Source organism: Aegilops tauschii, chromosome 6 (genome assembly GCF_002575655.3).
Source record: "Aegilops tauschii subsp. strangulata cultivar AL8/78 chromosome 6, Aet v6.0, whole genome shotgun sequence".
In the NCBI taxonomy this organism is placed as follows: Eukaryota; Viridiplantae; Streptophyta; class Magnoliopsida; order Poales; family Poaceae; genus Aegilops; species Aegilops tauschii.
Genome location: NC_053040.3, coordinates 349,008,133 through 349,030,837, shown reverse-complemented (window position 1 = coordinate 349,030,837; position 22,705 = coordinate 349,008,133).

Genomic DNA, 22,705 nt, shown 5'->3' with positions numbered 1-22,705 from the left:
ATGTATGTAAACCTTGTATATCAACTTAAATCATTAGTATATGACATAAGAAGACTATGTGCGCAGGTTTTTCATTTTTCTGATTTTTATTTAATTTATTATGCTCATTTGGAATCTAGTCAAACCTATCTTTGACTACTCCAAACCCCTCCCAAACCCCGCTAACCCTAGCACTGAACAAGGACCGTCCATCTAACCCTAGCGGCGATCAAGGACCGTCGATCTATCCCTTCTAGAAGGAATCTCCGGGGACGAGGGGGCGATCCGCGAGATGCAATTTGATTGGTTGGGAGATTTAATTTTCTCAACAAGTATCGGGCGCGCTGGATGGACCGTTGGGCCGTCTCGCTGTCTGGGCCTGAAACCGCAGTTAATAGCCCGTCTCAGCCTTTCCAGGCCTGCATGCATGGGAAGGGCAGTGACATGGGTTTGCATGCGTGGGAGGCGGGCGTGCATGCATGCGAGCGAGGCGAGCTAGGTGAGCTAGGTGGCCATGCACGTATTGGTTCAGAGTTAGGCCATTGTTTCAGATTACGGCAGTGGTTCAGAATACGGCAGCGAGTCAGATGCACACGCCCAGTCAAAGAGCTTCCCTATGCAGTGATTCACATGCACGCACGCGCCCCATGCATCATTTTCATGCAAAAATTTAAGGGTCCAAAACTTAACGGATACACACATGCGTCCGGATTCACACACGCACCATTCTCATCCCTTCTCTCTTCCTCTCCCACCCACAGGCATATAAATGGGGTGCCTCTCTTCCTCTCCCACTCACCACCAAAAAGCCAGATCCATTCTCTCCAACTTCAAACACCCAAGCGGCCGAGCCCTCTCCAAGCGACCAAGTGAAGATGCAGTACAACAGGCCAACCTTCCTACGTCCGCATGTCGTGCTGGAGCTGCGCTACCCACCGGGCGTGCTCGTGGAGAGGGAGCTCCGTGTGTGGGTGAATTTAAGGTGGAGGGGGTCCGTCGAGCTCACCTGCGCCTTCCTCAGAGCCGGCTATGCCCACCTCCCACGGGGCTCGCCTAGGATGTTCACCCTCAACGAGGTTCGTGACCGCGGCGGCATCCTCCTACTGCTCACGGTCACCTTCACCAACCTGTTTGACGCGCGCGAGCTCCTTGGCCAAGTCTTTTGGTGCGGCTGCGAGTCCATCTTCTTCACAGTGTACAACATCTTCACCAACTACGAGAGCATCTTCCCCACTCCAAGCCAGATGCACCCCCTTACCTACGACGAGGAGGAGTGTCACGACCGGTTTTCAATAATATAATTATTGAGAGACCAATCCCTTTAACGGACCAGTAAGGAAGAATTCCTTCTCACTGGTAGACAATATCATGGTCACAGAAAAAAAATACCAGGAGTACTGAATATAATACAAAGTTGAGCGGGAACTGCCCAACAATTTATTACATGTACACCGATAAAACAAGACGGCGGATAGGGTGGCATAACTACTAACTCACGATAATAACGGTGGTGGAAATATCACTGCGAAGTGAGTGATATGACTCCTGAAGACTACAGCTCTTCGAGCGTCGGAGTGAGGCTCGAGGAGACTTATTGCGGGTGGCGGAAGCGTATATAATACAAGTGACCAATATCCGGGATCGCGCAGGACTGACTGGGACTCCTCTAGGCATCGGACGCGCTATCAAACTCTTCATCCAAGAGATCGCCTTCGTCAACATCTGGCCAAATCAACAAGCCAGGTGAGTACTATGAAAGTACTCGCAAGACAGTTCGGACATAAGATATAACAAATGTAAACATGAAGCATATAAACAAGTTAACCAGTGCGTTCAGACATAGAGATAATAAATACTGGGTGCCAAGCGAGGGTCTGAATGACTCCTCGAGCGGAAACTGCAGAATAGTAGTACTGGTGCCAAACGAGGGTCTGAATGACTCCTCGAGAGGAAAATGCAAGAATGGTAATACTGGTGCCAAACGAGGGTCTGAATGACTCCTCAAGAGGAAAATGCAAGAATGGTAATACTGGTGCCAAACGAGTGTCTGAATGACTCCTCGAGAGGAAAATGCAAGAATAATAATGCCGCAGTCGGGCGTCAAGGCGACACCACATAAAGGGCTTATAACAGAAAATAAAGGCAGTGCATGCCATAGTCGGACGTTTGAGCGACATCACATAAAGGGCTTATATTTAAAGTAAGGAAACAAAAACACGCCACAGTCGGACGTCTGCGCGACGTCGCATAAAGGGCTTATATTGCAGTTCAAACATTCAGTAGCTCGAGATTATAAAATTATTACAAGTACGAGACAAATATAAGATTAGACCACCCATAGTAATAATAATTTAAACTGGGTTTACCACTTGAGCTTGTTCACCGGGGACACGTTTTCCACGCGGATAGATATGGGTATACTGATTTCACTACGTGATCATGGATACGATGACTTGGAAGAATTTGACTTTGCAGAGTTTGTACTTAACCACAGCCAACGGATTTCAGTAGTCACGGGGACTAGTTCCGTTTACGGTGTTTTGGAAGAAACACGTCTAACCAGTACACACCCATTTAACATTCCGAAGCCAGGGATCACCCTCAGCAACGTTCAAGAAAAACCTTGAGACGGGGAGGCTACAACCTCGCGTAGCATGGGATCAAATTTCTATACGCACGCTCTAAGGGGGTGCCCCCCCTCTCGGTCCCAACCGGAAACACCCATGCCCCCTGACCGGATGACTGGCTTTAATCCTGGGCCAAGGTACCATCATCCCGGCCTCTCTGTTTGGTGTGTACACAGAAAGAGGTTACCAACTTACTAAACCGCATCCTGGCAAATGAAACATGTGGCAGCACGGAAGGGGAAAGAACGATAACGTGGTTCCGTCCACGTTAACGTCGGAATTCGTCGGATGACGCAAGGCTGGTATGCTACAATAGTACCACCTTGCTGCCCTTCATGTCACCACATGATTAGGCCATCTCTCATCAGAGATCATCGCAACTTTGGAACATGCGGGAAGTTGCCTTACAAGCAACGAGGTATACACCGACACTCATATGTCACGCACAAACTTTCACGCAAACATGCAAAACACCTATCATATCAAATGTTCAAACATGCTTGCCTGGTTCGGAGAAGTCGGAGTCTAGCTCGGCGAAGTTCGCGGCTCCGTCACCTCTCCCGAAACCTACGGCAATAACGAAAACGGGTACTAACGTGAAAACCAACGCGTGCACAGAAACTTCTCCAAAAAAATTCCAAATAAATCCCGTAAAAAACTAGACAAAATCTTAAGAAGGTCAGAAAAAGAATCACTCAAAAATTCCTTTTTATTAAAAAGTTATAAAGGTTTCTGTCCAGGGACTTATCTGTAATGAAACAGAAAAGTTCCAGGGTTTAAACTGAGAAAACAAAAAACGCTTCGGAAAGAAATGCGCAAGCTAAAGAGGGAAAACGTATTTTGCCCGAAGGCGCCAACAGAAAACGGTTCGAGGGGGAATAGAACAGAGGCTGACATGCGGGGTCCACATGTCAGGTTTGAAAAGCTCGCCGGCGCCCGAAGGCTGCGGTGGACGCCGGCGTCGAACCACGGCGAGTCAGGAGGATCGGAGGGTACCAAGAGCTTCAGCGTGTCCTTCCGCGTCGGTGGGTGGTGGACTCGACCGTCGGAGAGCACCACGTCGACGGCGACACTTTCTCCGGCGGACGGCGGCTCGGGTGGTGGTGGAGAACTCCGGTGGAGGGCTGCAAACTTCGAATTGAAGCGCGGGTCAGAAGGATGGATGCATAGTGAGGCTACTGGCAAGAGAAGGGAGGCAAAGGCGCACGCACGGGAGCGAATCGAGCTGGATCCCGTGGCGGGTCGCGGCGGCCGGAGTCGAGGAAGGAGACCTCCTCGAGGCTCTTCCAGTGGCTAGGCGTGCTCTAGGTGGAGTGCAGGGATGGTGTGTGCTCGAGTTAAAGCTCGGGGCCTCTATTTATAGGCGGATCGACGGGGTGGCCGTGAACGGAGAATCTCCGGCGAGCAATTACGGTGATGCCGTGGATTGGCAGGAGGTTTGAGTGGCCAGGCAGCATCAGTGGAAGTTAATGGTGTCGTTCCCCCGCTAATCTCGGCTGGTCTTGGCGTAACGGTGCCGGTCCACGGTGGGGTGGTCGCACGGGCACGTCGGCGGCAGAGAGCGCGCTCCGCGCCCTGCGGTTCACGACGAGAGTGGCAGCGGGTTTGGGGGAGTGGAAGGCCACGCGGCGCGCTCCGGTGGCTTGGGCGGCGCTGGGTGGCGCCGTCAGCGCCGTGCCTCCCTCTGGCGGCCGCAAAGCCGCCGCTGGCGTCGGTCACGGGGCGGCGCACCTTCTGCTGCTCGTCGCCGACGTCCGCAAGGTGCCAGGCGCTCGTGCGGTGTAGGAACAAGGGGGAGGGGACGAGGAGCAAGGCGCCAACGCTGCACTGTCGAGATCGACAACAAGTTCTGAAGAAAACGACAGTAGCACTGAAATGTTCTCTGAACTTTACTGAACCTGAAATTGACAATGCACTGCAGGTGTTCGACAGAATGATTTGGCAATGAGAAGAAAAAATCTGGAGCTGGTACTTGGTGAGGTGACCACTCAATGCACCCAGAGGCTGCCTGATTTTACTGGGAATTTTTGGAAAAGGATTTGAATGAATTTCACCAAATTTGACAAATCTGGTCCAAACTTGCAGCAAGTGTAGTTTGAAAATTTTGAACTGAAGACCAGTGGATCTTCATGGATCTTGGTTGAGGGTTCAAAGGACTAGGGAGGGGAGTTGGTTTGGGGGCAAGAATCAAAGTAGAAAGTGTAGCTCCTTTGTAAATCACCAATGGCTAGAATAGAAGACAGAAATTTATTTGAATATGTTTTGAATGGAAAAATTTATATGGGGAGGTACAACTTGCTGGATTTGATGCAAAACATGATCCAAAGATGAGGGAAGGGTTAGGAGAATGGATTTGCACTAAGGCCATGGCAAGAGGGAATTGTTGAAAGTGGCAAGGGATTATTCCAAAAGCCATAGTGCATTTTCAAGAGATTTTCAAAAGTCATTTTCCTCAAGTGAAAAGTATTTTGTTTTGAGTCCAAAGTAAAAGCAAGAACCTCCAAGACCAAAACAAAGTCTTGGGTGAATCCAAATAAAACTCTTGTCATGAGAAAAAAAATATTTGAAAGGGAGAGTTCTTTTGAAGAAAAATTTAAATCACCTCCCTCAAGTCAAAATAAAATCTTTTGAAAAAACCAAATAAAAATTTGGGTGTCACAAGGAGGAGGTGTGAAGTTGAATACGGTGTTGAAGGGGCGCGTGTCCAAGGTGGAAGAAGGAGGTTAACATGAAGATGTTCAAGAAGGGGTGCGAGCCCGAAGTCAAGCTCGTCATGTTTTAGTTTTATCATTTTTATTTTGTTGCTTTTCTATGTCGTGCATGCCGTGTCGTGTCCGTGAACTTATCTATGGGTACCCATCTATGTAAGGGTACGGTGTGTTGCATCTTATCTATCCAATTTATTATGTGTATTAAAAAATGTCCGTGCCCAAACATATCATTTCTTCCCTAAACCAAGTCATGAACTAACATGCAAATTTATTCCCTTTAAATCGTAAACCAAGTGCCACTCTAACCAAAATCATGTGGCAGTGCAAACATACGTTTCCAACCCTCCAAAATTTCAGTGCAAAACAAAGGAAAACCACTCTCACGCGTGTGCAAACATTCAGTACAAACAAATGGTCTCACTATGTATACCTTCCTTCCCTACCCATGTCAAAGTCTTTCCATCTGCCCTAGCGGTTACCAGCGCAGCCCTAAACGCCACAAACCCACGCGGTCCCGGGTTCGAGTCCCCAGCCGCACCAATTTTTTGTGCATTTTCCACCCTTCATTTTTTAGACAAATTATTTTTTTCTCAATGTAATGCCCTTAAAAAATGTTCATTAATTTTGGCACCAGGTGTAAACCTCTACCTGAGCTGAGGCACATTTTCCATGACATTTTGTTCTTTGATTTAAATCACGGTGTATTTGAATTGGAGTAATTAAATTGCTATTAAATATTTAATAGCTCCAAAAAAATTCTAAACTTAATTGTTTGGCTCTGGAATAATTCAATTAGCTTCCACAAAAAGTTTCAGCATTCTGATTTACTGCCTAAATTAAATCAGAACAGAAAACAGAAAAACACGCAAGAGAACCCGTGAATGGGCCTAATTGAATGAAGTTGGCCCATTAGTCTAGCCGGCACTTGGCTCTACACTCTGAATTTGGCCCACAGAGGAACCTTTTTTTGATAGAAAGGCAGAGCAGAGAGCTACATTTCATTGATCAAAAGTTTCTGAATTCCTCATTTCTTCTCCCTTTTTTGGACATATTTAAATGTTGGTCACTTCTTCTCTTTTTTCAACATTTAAACAACTTTGACCAACATTTAAACTAGGTGAATTTTTCATACAATTTCAAGCTTACAAATTCCTCCATAATTCATGCCTTTCCATACAATTTCAACATTACACCCAATGCGATTACCATACATACAAATGCCGAAAAGTAATTGCAAATGGGTATTGGTATTTGTGCTTGATCTTCAAGCTTCCTAACCTTCTTCTTCAACATCCTAAGCTCGACAGCTAGCTCTCTGTCGGTGCGTGCTTCGCCCTCCATCTCTTCTTCTAGAGCTCGTGCTGCGGCCACTGCCGTTCGTGGTAGTATGCGCAACCATTCTTCATGCTCTTCTTGCAGTTCATTCATCAGAGTCTTCGCCAGAGCATCGACCCAAAGAAAGAAGCATTTCACCTGCATGACCGCCAAACAGATGAACCCATTGCTCAAAGATCCCGACCACGAAAATGGTGCAATTGCCCCGATTCTTACCCGATTCTCGCTGCACATGTAGAACAGACGATTCTGGTTCCTCGATGTGTGAGAAACCCTCCAATCAACGCCCGCCCGGCACCACGGACAGACGAAGATAGGCATGTCCACACGCGCCCGGCTCTGCATACGCGAGGTGGCGCGGGAGCTTCAGGAAGACATGGAGCTCGGAGCCAAAGGGGATCTCAACGCCGCCGCGCCATCCACAGCTAGCTTCCCACCGCCGCTCTCTCTCTCGCTGTGGTCACCGCCGTGCTCTCTGTCGCCGTGGTCACCGCCGCTGTCTGTCGCCCGCTTCTATAGCACACCCGCAACGGCTCTCTTCTCAACGGCTCTCTACTGGGTCCCACAAGCCACGCGTGCAACGGTCTGATCGTCTAGGGCTTCTCTGCCGCTTGGTCCCACCTGTAAGGGCCGAGTCAAAAGGTTGACCTGATGGAGACGGCAGAGTTCATGGAATGAGTTGGTGCGCACGGAGTAGGGGCAAAACTGACCACGATTCGCGTCTGAGGGCAAAACTAAGCACATGGACACCACTAAGGGCAAAAGGATAATTAACCCTTTATAGTATATTATAGTTTAGTTTTCTTAAATTTATTGTTTTTAAATGGAAATAATGACATTTTTTAAAATATGTAGTTTGAGACTTTAAATTTACTATTTTTCCTTTTTAGTTTAAGACTTGAAATATATAGTTTTTTAGCATTCAAATATGTGGTTTGACACTTCCAATTTTTTTCTTTTTAGTTCTTCATGTGGTGATCTTTTTTATAGTATATTATGGTTTACTTTTATTAAATTTCTATTACTTTTAAATGGAAATAAATGACATTTTTTATAGCATCGAGCCAAGCCCAAGTATTAGGAGGTCGTGGGGGTCAAAACCTGGGCAATGACACCCTCACCCCACTCCCTCTCTCTCGTTCCCCTTCCTCCCGCTCTCTCCGCTCATCGTCGGGCGTCCGCTCTCTTCCTCTCTCGCCGCTCTCTTCCTCTCTCGCCAGTGGTTAGGTAATCTTCCGCTCTCCCCCCTCTCTCCCTCTCTCGTCGCTCGTTGCCCTCCAATTTGATTGGAGTTCATTTCGTTTTGAGATAGGGTTTCTTCGACGACGGTGGTGGAAGCGACGACGGCGGCGGAAGTGACAGACTGCTAGGGTTTAACACATCCATCTTCGTCCCTCGGTGAGTTCATCGCCTCCATCTTTGCAGTGGCAGTGGCAATTTGTAGTGGCATTTTTTAAAATTGTAGTGTTAAATTGTTAAATTGTAGTGTTCCTAATGCTAAATTATAGGATCTTTGGTATATATTTGTAGTATATACAATTTCTTTGCTTGTTTATCACTTTCATGTCGCAGTGGCATTTTTGTATCTGCATTTTGCATCAATGAACATATGACAGTGGCAGTGGCATTTTGTATCTGCATTTTGCATCAATGACAGTGGCCTAATGCTAAATATGTATCTTGTTCATTATATGATAGTGGCAGTGGCATTTTGTATCTTCATTTTGCATCAATGAACATATGACAGTGGCAGTGGCATTTTGTATCTGCATTTTGCATCAATGACAGTGGCCTAATGCTATCTTGTTCATTATATGACAATGGCAGTGGCAGTGGCATTTTGCATCAATGATCATCATGTGGATGTTTAGATCAGAGTTCCACTGTTTACTCCCATAAAAGAACATAATTTCCTTTGTTTACTTGACAAGTTGACATGCCTCTGTATTGATCACTTGCCATACTTTGATTGGCATTATTATCAACTTGCTTGTTATTATTGTTATAATTGGCATTAATTAGATCACTTGCCATACTTTCCATACTTTTATTGGCATTATTATCAACTTATTTGTTATTCTTGTTTGATTAGAAAGGCAATATTATCAACTTAAAAATCATTTTCCAACTTGCAACAGATAGCAAAGATGGGTAGGGATGCAACTTACTTGTAACTTGTTATTCTTGTTTCACATGTGTGTTTGGTTCTTGTCAGAACTAAGGAATTATTTTGTTAGCACTAAGGAAATTCTTGTTTGACATTGTGATGCTATATATCTATATATATTTTTGTAGTGATTGGCATTACATTGCCATTTGTGTTTGGTTCTTGTCATAATAACCTATACTTGTCATTATTTCGAAGTTCCAGCCATGACTAGCTGGAATAGCCACTACGAGTCCTCGTGCAACTTCGCGGCCTATGATGAAGTTGACAAAGGTGAAATGAGCACCAACCAGGTAAGATTACAAAAACATCCATGAGCATTGCAAACACATGCATATATACATATATCATCTAACCATTCTTTATTGATGATTTCAATTTTTTGACTTGCCAGGCGTATGTACGAGACCCATCTCCAGAACTGGTCCAGCAGTAGCTACCGGTACGTGACGTGGACATGCTCAGCCGTGAGCTTGTCGCATCAAAGGAGAGTACAAAGGAGGCACTTAACAAGTTGAATAACTCCCTGAAGAAGAGAAGGACGATATGATCGACGAGATCTCCGATCTCGTCGATAAGAAATTGAAGCTCATCGACCAGAAGTAGCTACTGGTCACCGAGATCAAGTCTATGAAGAAGGAGATACGGCTCCTGAAGGCTGAGAGGGAGGAGCTGAAGACCCGCAAAGTCTATTTCAGGAAGGAGGGAGAGAGCAACATGAACAAGTTGCATGAGATGAGGATCATTCTTCATCGTAGCTAGTTAGCGCACGGATAATAAGTTGCATGAGATCGATGACGGATGATACTTTTGCTTGTATAGAGTTAGCCACCGGATAACTTTTGATTGTACATAGTAGCAAGCTAGTTACTGAAAACTATAGTAATAGTTGGGTATATTTGGTGGATTTGAGACTTACCACTAGAAGTTTAAATGGCTGCATGATGTCGCTTGAAGCTATGTCGGTATTTCCCCAAAGAGGAAGGGATGATGTAGCATAGCGACGGCAGGTATTTCCCTCAGAAATGAAACCAAGGTTATCGAACCGGTAGGAGAACCAAGCAACACAATGTAAACAGCCCCTGCACACAGATAACAAATCCTTGCAACCCGACGTGTTAAAAGGGGATGTCAATCCCTTCCGGGGTATGGCGCCTCAAGATAGGCAAACGGACGTGAGGTAAATTTGTAGTAGATTGAAAGATAGATCGCAAATAAAATAAATAGAAATAAAACGCAGCAATGTATTTTTGTATTTTTTGTTTAATAGATTTGAAAATAAATGCAAGGAAAAAGTAGATCGCAAAGGCAAATATATGAGAAAGAAGACCCGGGGGCCGTAGGTTTCACTAGTGGCTTCTCTCGAGAAAAATGGCAAACGGTGGGTGAACAAATTACTGTTGGGCAATTGACAGAACTTCGAATAATCATGACGATATCCAGGCAATGATCATTATATAGGCATCATGTCCAAGATTAGTAGACCAACTCCTGCCTACATCTACTACTATTACTCCACACATCGACCGCTATCCAGCATGCATCTAGTGTATTAAGTTCATGGAAAAACGGAGTAATGCAATAAGAACAATGACATGATGTAGACAAGATCTATCTATGTAGAGATATACCCCATTGTTTTATCCTTAGTAGCAACGATATATACGTGTCTTTTCCCTTTCTGTCACTGGGATCAAGCATAGTAAGATCGAACCCACTACAAAGCACCTCTTCCCATTGCAAGATAAATAGATCAAGTTTGCGAAACAAAACCCGAATATCGGATAATAAATACGAGGCTATAAGAAATCATGCATATATGAGATCAAAGAAACTCAAATAACTTTCATGGATATAAAAAGATAGATCGGTTCAGAAACTCAAAGTTCATCGATCCCAACAAACACACCGCAAAAGACTTACATCATATGGATCTCCAAGAGACCGTTGTATTGAGAATTCAGCGAGAGAGAGGAAGCCATCTAACTACTAACTACGGACCCGAAGGTCTACAAAGAACTACTCACGCATCATCAGAGAGGCACCAATGGAGGTGGTGAACCCCATCCGAGATGGTGTCTAGATTGGATCTGGTGGTTCTGGACTCTGCGGCGGCTGGATGAATATTTCATCGATACCTTTAGGGTTTCTGGATTATTGGGGTATTTATAGAGCAAAGAGGGGGTCCGGGGGCACCTGAGGTGGGCACAACCCACCAGGGCGTTCTTGGGCCTCCTGGCACGCCCTGGTGGGTTGTGCCCCCCTCGGGGCACCTCCCAGGCGCAGTCAGTGCCCGTTGTGTTCCTTCTGGCCCATAAAAATTCTCCGTGGAGTTTCGTGGCATTTGGACTCCGTCTGATATTGATTTTCTATGATGTAAAATACATGAAAAAAACAACAACTGGCACTTGGCACTATGTCAATACGTTAGTACCAAAAAATGATATAAAATGATTATAAAACATCCAAGATTGGTAATATAACAGCATGGAATAATCAAAATTATAGATACGTTGGAGACGTATCGGCATCCCTAAGCTTAACTCCTACTCGTCCTCGAGTAGGTAAGTGATAAAAACAGAATTTTTGATGTGGAATGTTGCCTAACATGTCATATCATATTCTTTTCTTCATAGCATGGACATTTGGACTTTTATGTTATTCAAAGCAACATTCTAGTTTTGACATAATAATTTAGATACTCAAGCATATCAACAAGCAACCATGTCTTTCAAAATATCAACGCTAAAGTTATCCCTAGCCCATCATGCTGAACCATTGATCCATTCATGAAACACACTCGAATATTAGCTACACCCAATACTTAAGTACGATCATATTGCCTCCGAATTGGTGCTTTTATGAGAGAAGATGGAGACTCAAATTCAAAATAAAATTGCAAAAAGTAAAAGAAAGGACCTTCGCAGAGGGAAGTAGGGATTTGTAGAGGTGCCAGAGCTCAAAGTGAAAAAATTAGAGATAAAAACATTTTTGGAGGTGTATCCATCCCACCAACGAAAACGCCTTAGAGTTCCCAACACTTTCCATCCTAGATATGCCATAGGCGGTTCCCAAACAGAAAATAAATTTTATTCCTTTTTCCACCATACTTTCACATGGCTAACCGTATCCACGGGTGCCCTCCATACCAACACTTTCCAAGGAATTTGTTATTTGACAACCTAAAATAAATTCATTTTTGCATTTCGGGACTGGTCATCTCTAAAACCTTTCCCTTACTCTCGTACAACGACAAGTGAATAAACACTCATCGTGAGAATAACACATCCAGCATGGAAAATATTAGCCACCCCTCACCGCTCCGCGAGCGAAACAAACACACAAAAGGGAAGTTTATTTTGAAAATTAGAGATCGCACATGCAAATTTGCTTAGAACGGCGAAAGAATACCGCATATAGGTAGATATAGTGGACTCATGTGGCAAAACTAGTTTAAAGGATTTTGGATGCACAAGTAGAGATCATACTCGGTGCAAAATGAAGGGTAGCAAAAGATTGGGAAGCGACCAACCAAGAAACAGATAATCTCATAAGCAAGCATTAAGCATAAATAACAATGAATAATGCACCACAAGTAGGATATAATTTCATTGCACGACTATTGAGTTTCGTACTTGCATAGGGAATCACAAACCTTAACACCAATATTCTTACTAAAGATAATTACTCCTCAACATAACTCACATATCACATCATCATATCCCAAAACTATTATTAAGAATCAAGTTTATTTTGTCCAATGATCTTCATGAAAGTTTTTATTATATCCTTCTTGGATATCTATCACTTTGGGACTAATTTTCATGTGTTTCTTTTCATAAGCTCAAACAAATATAAGTGAAGATCATGAGCATAATTATTTTTCTCTCTCTCAAAATAATTTAAGTGAAGCAAGAGAGAATTTCTTCAACTAACTCTCAAATAAATCTAAGTGAAGTAAGAGAGCATTCTTCAAAAAATTACTAAGTACACCGTGCTCAAAAAGATATAAGTGAAGCACTAGAGTAAGTCCATAGCTCATAAAAATTTAAGTGAAGCAGAGAGAGCAATTCTAACAATTCATGACATAATTTTGGCTCTCCCAAATAGGTGTGTCCAGCAAGGATTGATGACTTAAAACGCAAAATAAAACAAGCAAATACTCATATCATACAAGACGCTCCAAGCAAAACACATATCATGTGGCGAATAAAAATATAAGTGAAGCATAGAGAGCAATTCTAACAATTCATGACATAATTTTGGCTCTCCCAACTAGGTGTGTCCAGCAAGGGTTGATGACTTAAAACGCAAAATAAAACAAGCAAATACTCATATCATACAAGACGCTCCAAGCAAAACACATATCATGTGGCGAATAAAAATATAGCTTCGAGTAAAACACCGATAGTCGTTGGAAGAAAGCGGGGATGCCACTCGGGGGCATCCCCAAGCTTAGTTGGTTGCTGACTTTTGGATAATAGCTTGGGATGCCGGGGCATCCCCAAGCTTAGGTTCTTCTTTACTTCCTTCATCCATCGTAAGGTAACCCAAAACTTGAAAACTTCAATCACACAAAACTCAACAAAACCTTCGTGAGATCCGTTAGTATAAGAAAGCAAACCACTAATATAAGTACTGTATCAAACCAATTCATATTTTGTTCTGTATTATATGTACTGTATTCCAACTTTTCTATGGCAAAAACTCATCAAAGAAAACCATAGAGCCATCAAAATAAGCACACAACACAAAGAAAACAGAATCTGTCAAAACAGAACAGTCTGTAGCAATCTGACTTTTTTGAAAACTTTTAAACTCCAAAAATTCTGAAAAACTAGGACGACCTGGGTAATTTGTATATTATTCTTTTGCAAAAAGAATCAGGGCAAAAGCTCTATCTGATAAAAAATGAGAATTGTTTTCCTGAGCGCAAAGTTTCTGCCTTTTTCAGCAAGATCAAACAACTATCACCCAAGAAGATCGTATTGGTTCTACTTGGCACAAACACTAATTAAAACACAAAAAACACAATCATAACAGTAGAATAATTGTGCTAACACTCAAGAACATAAAGCAAAAGGCAAAAATAATATTTATTCATTGGGTTGCCTCCCAACAAGCGCTATAGTTTTAGGCCCTTAGCTAGGCATAAAGCAGGGATCTATGTTTTGTCATCCTTCTTCTTAACTTTCTTAGTGGTTGTTTCATCATGGGACTTTGTATACACAACATAGAACATATTATCCATGGAAACTTTAGCATTTCTAAGTTGGTTTTCATCATAACCCCTTTGGTTTCCGGCAACAATCCAAGAGTAATGTTGATTAACATTATTAAAAACTTGTTGGGTTATATCTAGAACGGGGACCTCCTTTTTGAGATTATCATCAAAGATCTTATTATCCCCAAGCAAATTTCTCAAAGCATAGTCACTATTGTAAAGGATTTCATCTATCACAGCTTTTCACGATTCATACCATAAAAATCAAAGATTTCCCTAGCCTCCCATATTATGTAGTCAAACTCATTCATAAGAACGAGAGTGGCCAACTTTTTAGACCTAGGATTCTTTATAATGGGAAGCTCACAAAACAATCTTTGCAGAGTAGGATGGGTACGAATAAATTTACTTTCAAGTTTCAGAACTAGTGCTGAAATAGCATCCAAATAAGATCTAGTAGTTTTAAGTATAGGAGCATCATCAAGACTTAGATTTACAACACAATTGAAAAATTCTTGGATACATTCTTTTCCCATAACGTTCCCTTGCCCCAAGATAAAAGTTTCAGCATCTGGATTGCCTGTACGTCCTATCTTAGGAGTTAGGACATCATCTGTTGGTGCCATACCAAAATCACTCATGATTGCAAGCAAAGGATAAATCTGGCAAGAAAACAGCGAACGGAAAAGAGGGGCGAATAAAACGGCAAATTTTTTGAAGTGGCGGAGAGGAAAACAAGAGGCAAATGGCAAATAATGTAACTTGCGAGGAGATGAGATTTGTGATTAGGAACCTGGTATATGTTGAAGATCCTCCCCGGCAACAGCGCCAGAAATTCCTTTTGATGTCTCTTGAAGCTACCTCGGTATTTCCCCAAAGAGGAAGGGATGATGCAGCACAGCGCCGGTAGGTATTACCCTCAGATATGAAACCAAGGTTATCGAACCAGTAGGAGAACTAAGCAACACAACGTAAACAGCCCCCGCACACAGATAACAAATCCTCGCAACCCGACGTGTTAAAGGGGTTGTCAATCCCTTCCGGGGTACGGCACCTCAAGATAGGCAAACGGACGTGAGGTAAATTTGTAGTAGATTGAAAGATAGATCCCAAATAAAATAAATAGAAATAGCAGCAAGGTATTTTTGTTTTTTTGTTTTAATAGATCTGAAAATAAATGCAAGGAAAATGTATATCGCAAAGGCAAATAGATGAGAAAGAAGACCCAGGGGCCGTAGGTTTCACTAGTGGCTTCTCTCGAGAAAAATAGCAAACGGTGGGTGAACAAATTACTGTTGGGCAATTGACAGAACTTCGAATAATCATGACGATATCCAGGAAATGATCATTAAATAGGTATCACGTGCAAGATTAGTAGGCCGACTCCTGCCCGCATCTACTACTATTACTCCACACATCGACCGCTATCCAGCATGCATCTAATGTATTAAGTTCATGCGAAAACGGAATAATGCAATAAGAACGATGACATGATGTATACAAGATCTATCTATGTAGAGATAGACCCCATCGTTTTATCCTTAGTAGCAATGATACATACGTGTCGTTTCCCTTTCTGTCACTGGGATCAAGCACCATAAGATCGAACCCACTACAAAGCACCTCTTCCCATTGCAAGATAAATAAATCAAGTTTGCAAAAAAAATGCAATATCGGAGAATAAATACGAGGCTATAAGCAATCATGCATATATGAGATCAAAGAAACTCAAATAACATTCATGGATATAAAAAGATAGATCTGATCATAAACTCAAAGTTCATCGATCCCAACAAACACACCGCAAAAGAGTTACATCATTCGGATCTCCAAGAGACCATTGGATTGAGAATTCAGTGAGAGAGAGGAAGCCATCTAGCTACTAACTACGGACCCGAAGGTCTACAAAGAACTACTCACACATCATCGGAGAGGCACCAATGGAGGTGGTGAACCCCATCCGAGATGGTGTCTAGATTGGATCTGGTGGTTCTGGACCCTGCGGCGGCTAGATGAATATTTCGTCGATGCCTTTAGGGTGTCTGGATTATTGGGGTATTTATAAAGCAAAGAGGCGGTACGGGGGGCACCTGAGGTGGGCACAACCCACCAGGGCGTGCCTGGGCCTCCTGGCACGCCCTGGTGGGTTGTGCCCCCCTCGGGGCACCCCCAGGCGCGGCCAGTGCCCGTTGTTTTCCTTCTGGCCCATAAAAATTCTCTGTGGAGTTTCGTGGCATTTGGACTCCGTCTGATATTTATTTTCTATGATGTAAAAAACATGGAAAAAAACAGCAACTCGCACTTGGCACTATGTTGGGTTAGTACCAAAAAATGATATAAAATGACTATAAAATGATTATAAAACATCCAAGATTGATACTATAATAGCATGGAACAATCAAAAATTATGGATACGTTGGAGACGTACCAGCATCCCCAAGCTTAACTCCTACTCGTCCTCGAGTAGGTAAATGATAAAAATAGAATTTTTCATGTGGAATGTTGCCTAACATGTCATATCATATTCTTTTCTTTATAACACAGACATTTGGACTTTTATGTGATTCAAAGCAATAGTCTAGTTTTGACATAATAATTTAGATACTCAAGCATATCAACAAGCAACCATGTCTTTCAAAATATCAACGCTAAAATAAGTTATCCCTAGCCCATCATGCTGAACCATTGATCCATTCATGAAACACACTCGAATATTAGCTACACCTAATACTTAAGTACGATCATATTGCCTCGTAGTTGATGCTTTTATGAGAGAAGATGGAGACTCAAATTCAAAATAAAATTGCATAAAGTAAAAAAAGGCCCTTCGAAGAGGGAAGTAGGGATTTGTAGAGGTGCCAGAGCTCAAAGCGAAAAAATTAGAGATAAAAACATTATGGGAGGTGTATCCATCCCACCAACGAAAATGCCTTAGAGTTCCCAACACTTTCCATGCTAGATATGCCATAGGCGGTTCCCAAACAGAAATTAAAGTTTATTCCTTTTTACACCATACTTTCACTTTCCATGGCTAACCGTATCCATGGGTGCCCTCCATACCAACACTTTCCAAGGATTTATTATTTGATAACATAAAGTAAATTCATTTTTGCATTTCGGGACTAGTCATCCCTAAAACTTTTGCCTTTTTCTCATGCAATGACAAGTGAATAAACATTCCTCGTGAGAATAACACATCCAGCATGGAAAATATTAGCCACCCCTCACCGCTCCGCGAGCAAAACAAACACACAAAAGAGAAGTTTATTTTGAAAATTAGAGATGGCACATGCAAATTTTCTTAGAACGGCAAAATAATACTGCATATAGGTAGATATAGTGGACTCATATGGCAAAACTGGTTTAAAGGAGTTTGGATGCACAAGTAGCGATCATACTTGGAGCAAAATGAAGGCTAGCAAAAGATTAGGAATCGACCAACCAAGAAACGGATAATCTCATAAGCAAGAATTAAGAATAAATAACACCAAATAATGCACCACAAGTAGGATATAATTTCATTGCATGACTATTGACTTTCGTACTTGCATAGGGAATCACAAACCTTAACACCTATATTCTTACTAAAGCATAATTACTCATCAATATAACTCACATATGACAACATCATATCTCAAAACTATTACTAAGAATCAAGTTTATTTTGTCCAATTATCTTCATGAGAGTTTTTATTATATCCTTCTTGGATATCTATCACTTTGGGACTAATTTTCATGTGTTTCTTTTCATAAGCTCAAACAAATATAAGTGAAGATCATGAGCATAATTCTTTTTCTTTCTCTCAAAATAATTTTAGTGAAGCAAGAGATAATTTCTTCAAAATTTACTAACTCTCAAATAAATCTAAATGAAGTAAGAGGGAATTTCTTCAAAAATTACTAAGCACACCGTGCTCAAAAAGATATAAGTGAAGCACTGGAGTAAGTCCAAAGCTCATAAAAATTTAAGTGAAGCATAGAGAGCAATTCTAAAAAGTCATGACATAATTTTGGCTCTCCCAAATAGGTGTGTCGAGCAAGTATTGATGACTTAAAACACAAAATAAAATAAGCAAAGACTCATATCATACAAGATGCTCCAAGCAAAACACATATCATGTGACGAATAAAAATATAGCTTCAAGTAGTCGTTGGAAGAAAGCGGCGATGCCACTCGGGGGCATCCCCAAGCTTAGTTGGTTGCTCATTTTTGGATAATAGCTTGGGATGCCGGGGAATCCCCAAGCTTAGGCTCTTCTATCCTTCCTTCATCCATCGTAAGATAACCCAAAACTTGAAAACTTCAATCACACAAAACTCAAGAAAACCTTCGTGAGATCCGTTAGTATAAGAAAGCAAACCACTACTATAAGTACTATCTCAAACCAATTCATATTTTGTTTTTGTATTATATCTACTATATTCCAACTTTTCTATGGCAAAAACTCATCAAAGAAAACCATAGAGCCATCAAAATAAGCACACAACACAAAGAAAAATAGAATCTGTCAAAACAGAACAGTCTGTAGCAATCTGACTTTTTCGAAAACTTCTGGAACTCCAAAAAGTCTGAAAACTAGGACATCGAGGGTAATTTGTATATTAATCTTCTGCAAAAAGAATCAGGGCAAAATCTCTTTCTGCTAAAAAATGAGAATTGTTTTCGTGAGCGCAAAGTTTCTGTCTTTTTCAGCAAGATCAAACAACTATCACCCAAGAAGATCATATTGGTTCTACTTGGCACAAACACTAACTAAAACACAAAAACATAAAGCAAAAAGCAAAAATATAGTTTTACGCCCAACAAGCACTCAAGAACATAAAGCAAAAAGCAAATTGTGCTAACACTCATAACAGTAGCATAATTGTTCTAAAACTCAAGAACATAAAGCAAAAAGCAAAAATAAAATTTATTCATTGGGTTGCCTCCCAACAAGCACTATAGTTTTACGCCCTTAGCTAGGCATAAAGCAAGGATCTAAGATTTGTGATCCTTCTTCTTAACTTTCTTAGCGGTGGTTTCATCATGGGGTTTTGTATGCACAACATAGAACATATTATCCATGGAAACTTTAGCATTTCTTAGCGGTGGTTTCATCATAAACCCTTTGGTTTCCGGCAACAATCCAAGAGTAATGTTGATTAACATTATTAAAAACATGTTGGATTATATCTAGAACGGGGACCTCCTTTTTGAGATTCTCATCAAAGATCTTATTATCCCCAAGCAAATGTCTCAAAGCAAAATCACTATTGTAAATAATTTCATCTATCACAGCTTTTTCATGATTTATACCATAAAAATCAAAGATTTCCCTAGCCTCCCGTATTATGTAGTCAAACTCATTCATAAGAACGAGAGTGGCCAACTTTTTAGCCCTGGGATTCTTTATAATGGGAAGCTCAAAAAACAATCTTTGCAGAGTAGGATGGGTACGAATAAATTTACTTTCAAGTTTCAGAACTAGTGCGGAAATAGTATCCGAATAAGATTTAGTAGTTTTAAGTATAGGAGCCTCATCAAGACTTAGATTTCCAACACAAGTGAAAAATTCTTGGATACCTTCTTTTCCCATAACGTTCCCTTACCCCAAGATAAAAGTTTTAGCATCCAGATTGCCCGTACATCCTATCTTAGGAGTTAGGCCACCATCTGTTGGTGCCATACCGAAATCACTCATGATTGCAAGCAAAGGATAGATCTGGCAAGTAAATGGCGAACGGAAAAAGAGGGGCGATTAAAATGAAAATAAATTGTGAAGTGGGGGAGAGGAAAACGAGAGGCAAATGGCAAATAATGTAAATTGCGAGGAGATGAGATTTGTGATTAGGAACCTGGTATATGTTGAAGATCCTCCCCGGCAACAGTGCCAGAAATTCCTTTTGATGTCGCTTGATGCTACCTCGGTATTTGCCCAAAGAGGAAGGGATGATGCAGCACATCGGCGGTAGGTATTTCCCTCATATATGAAACCAAGGTTATCGAACCAGTAGGAGAACCAAGCAACACAACATAAACAGCCCCTGCACACAGATTACAAATCCTCGAAACCCGACGTTTTAAAGGGGTTGTCAATCCCTTCCGGGGTACGGCGCCTCAAGATAGGAAAACGGACGTGAGGTAAATTTGTAGTAGATTGAAAGATAGATCGCAAATAAAATAAATAGAAACAAAACGCAGCAAGGTATTTTTGTATTTTTGTTTTAATAGATCTGAACATAAATGTAAGGAAAAAGTAGATCGCAAAGGCAAATATATGAGAAAGAAGACCCAGGGACCGTAGGTTTCACTAGTGGCTTCTCTCGAGAAAAATAGGAAACGGGGGGTGAACAAATTACTGTTGGGCAATTGACAGAACCTCGAATAATCATGACGATATCCAGGCAATTATCATTATATAGGCATCACGTCCAAGATTAGTAGACCGACTCCTGCCTGCATCTACTACTATTACTCCACACATCGGCCGCTATCCAGCATGTATCTAGTGCATTAAGTTCATGGAAAAACGGAGTAATGCAATAAGAACGATGACATGATGTAGACAAGATCTATCTATGTAGAGATAGACCCCATCGTTTTATCCTGAGTAGCAACTATACATACGTGTCGTTTCCCTTTCTGTCACTGGGATCAAGCACCGTAAGATCGAACCCACTACAAAGCACCTCTTCCCATTGCAAGGTAAATAGATCAAGTTGGTCAAACAAAACCCAAATATCGGAGAAGAAATATGAGGCTATATGCAATCATGCATATAAGAGATCAAAGAAACTCAAATAACTTTCATGGATATAAAAAGATAGATCTGATCATAAACTCAAAGTTCATCTATCCCAACAGACACACGCAAAAGAGTTACATCATATGGATCTCCAAGAGACCATTGTATTGAGAATTCAGCGAGAGAGAGGAAGCCATCTAGCTACTAACTACGGACCCGAAGGTCTACAAAGAACTACTCACGCATCATCGGAGAGGCACCAATGGAGGTGGTGAACCCCATCTGAGATGGTGTGTAGATTGGATCTAGTGGTTCTGGACACTGCAGCGACTGGATGAATATTTCGTTGATGCCTTTAGGGTTTCTGGAATATTGGGGGTATTTATAGGGCAAAGAGGCGGTCCGGGGGCACCCGAGGTGGGCACAACCCACCAGGGCGCGCCTGGGCCTCCTGGCGCGCCCTGATGGGTTGTGCCCCCCTCGGGGCACCCCCCAGACGCAGCCAGGGCCCGTTGTGTTCCTTCTGGCCCATAAAATTCGCCGTGGAGTTTCGTGGCATTTGGACTCCGTCTAATATTGATTTTCTGCGAAGTAAAAAACATGGGAAAAAATAGCAACTGGCACTTGGCACTATGTCAATAGGTTAGTACCAAACAATGATATAAAATGACTATGAAATGATTATAAAACATCCATGATTGATAATATAACAACATGGAACAATCAAAAATTATAGATACGTTGGAGACATATCACTACACATATACTAATCGCTGGGTATATTTTTTTATTGCTGAAAGTTACAAATTGCTGGCGTTGCCTCACAATAAGCGCCATAGTTAAAACAATATATTGCTGGCGTTAGCCTGGTGGACGCCATCAGTACTAAAATACTGCTGACGTGTCTACCAACGCCACCAATAAACTGTTTTCGCTGGTGCCATATTGGTGGCGTTGGGTCTCTACGCCAGCAAGGCACTTTTGGCCACGCCATAGCTAGGCTTTTTTCCACTAGTGTTGTAACCTAGTTTTGTACCTTACGTTCTTATCCTATCTTCTTAGTATAGGTTGGTTAGTGATCCACTTGTGACCCCCCACCTTGTCCCAGTTGCCCCCGCTTTATGATCGATAACTCGATCAATGTGATCGACGTCCAGAGGCCGACACATCACATCACACCCCCCATAGTTGTATGACTCTGTAGAGTTACTATCGAGTGCCGAGGGTGATACCTTGTATAGCACTTCTGATGAGATCTCTGTAGTGTAGTTATTCCTTCGTGGTTTATGGAGGGTGATTCCTCTTTCACCACTCCCGATAGTGACTCTATCGTGCAACCCCGCAAGTGTGAACCTTCGAGGGTGATTCCGCCTAGTTCACCTTGATGTTTACATCAAGTGGAATCCATCGAGGGTGATTCCTGGAATTCCCCCTGGTCTTATGGACACACGGTTACTTTGACTTTACCCTAGAACCAGGCTAAAGTCGGGTCGGCCCCGAGGGGTATCCGCGCGAGAAATGTGAAGTCAGGTTGACCGTGAGGGTACCCCCGAGTGATGTGGAGTCGGGTTGATCTGGAGGATGCCCGCGAGATAATTACGCGGCACGACCATGCATTCTTAGCCCTTGTCGTAAGTCCTTGAGACAGGGCGACGCGACCACATATCGTGGATCATTGATCGTTACACGCGCTCCCAAGACACAAACGGTTTGGATATGTGATCCGAGCAGGCCTCTGGCCTTTTCGCACAGACCACCACGCGGGAATAAGTATGGGCACTCTACGTCGTATGTTTCGCCGAAACCTCTTCGGATGTCAGAGATTGAGCGGCACGCACCCGGGTGGTCCGTGTAAGCACCTCCCTTGTATAAGGATGTAGCCAGGACTGATCCCGGCCATCCTCCCAATGTGCATGAGTGCAAAGGGTGATGGGCCC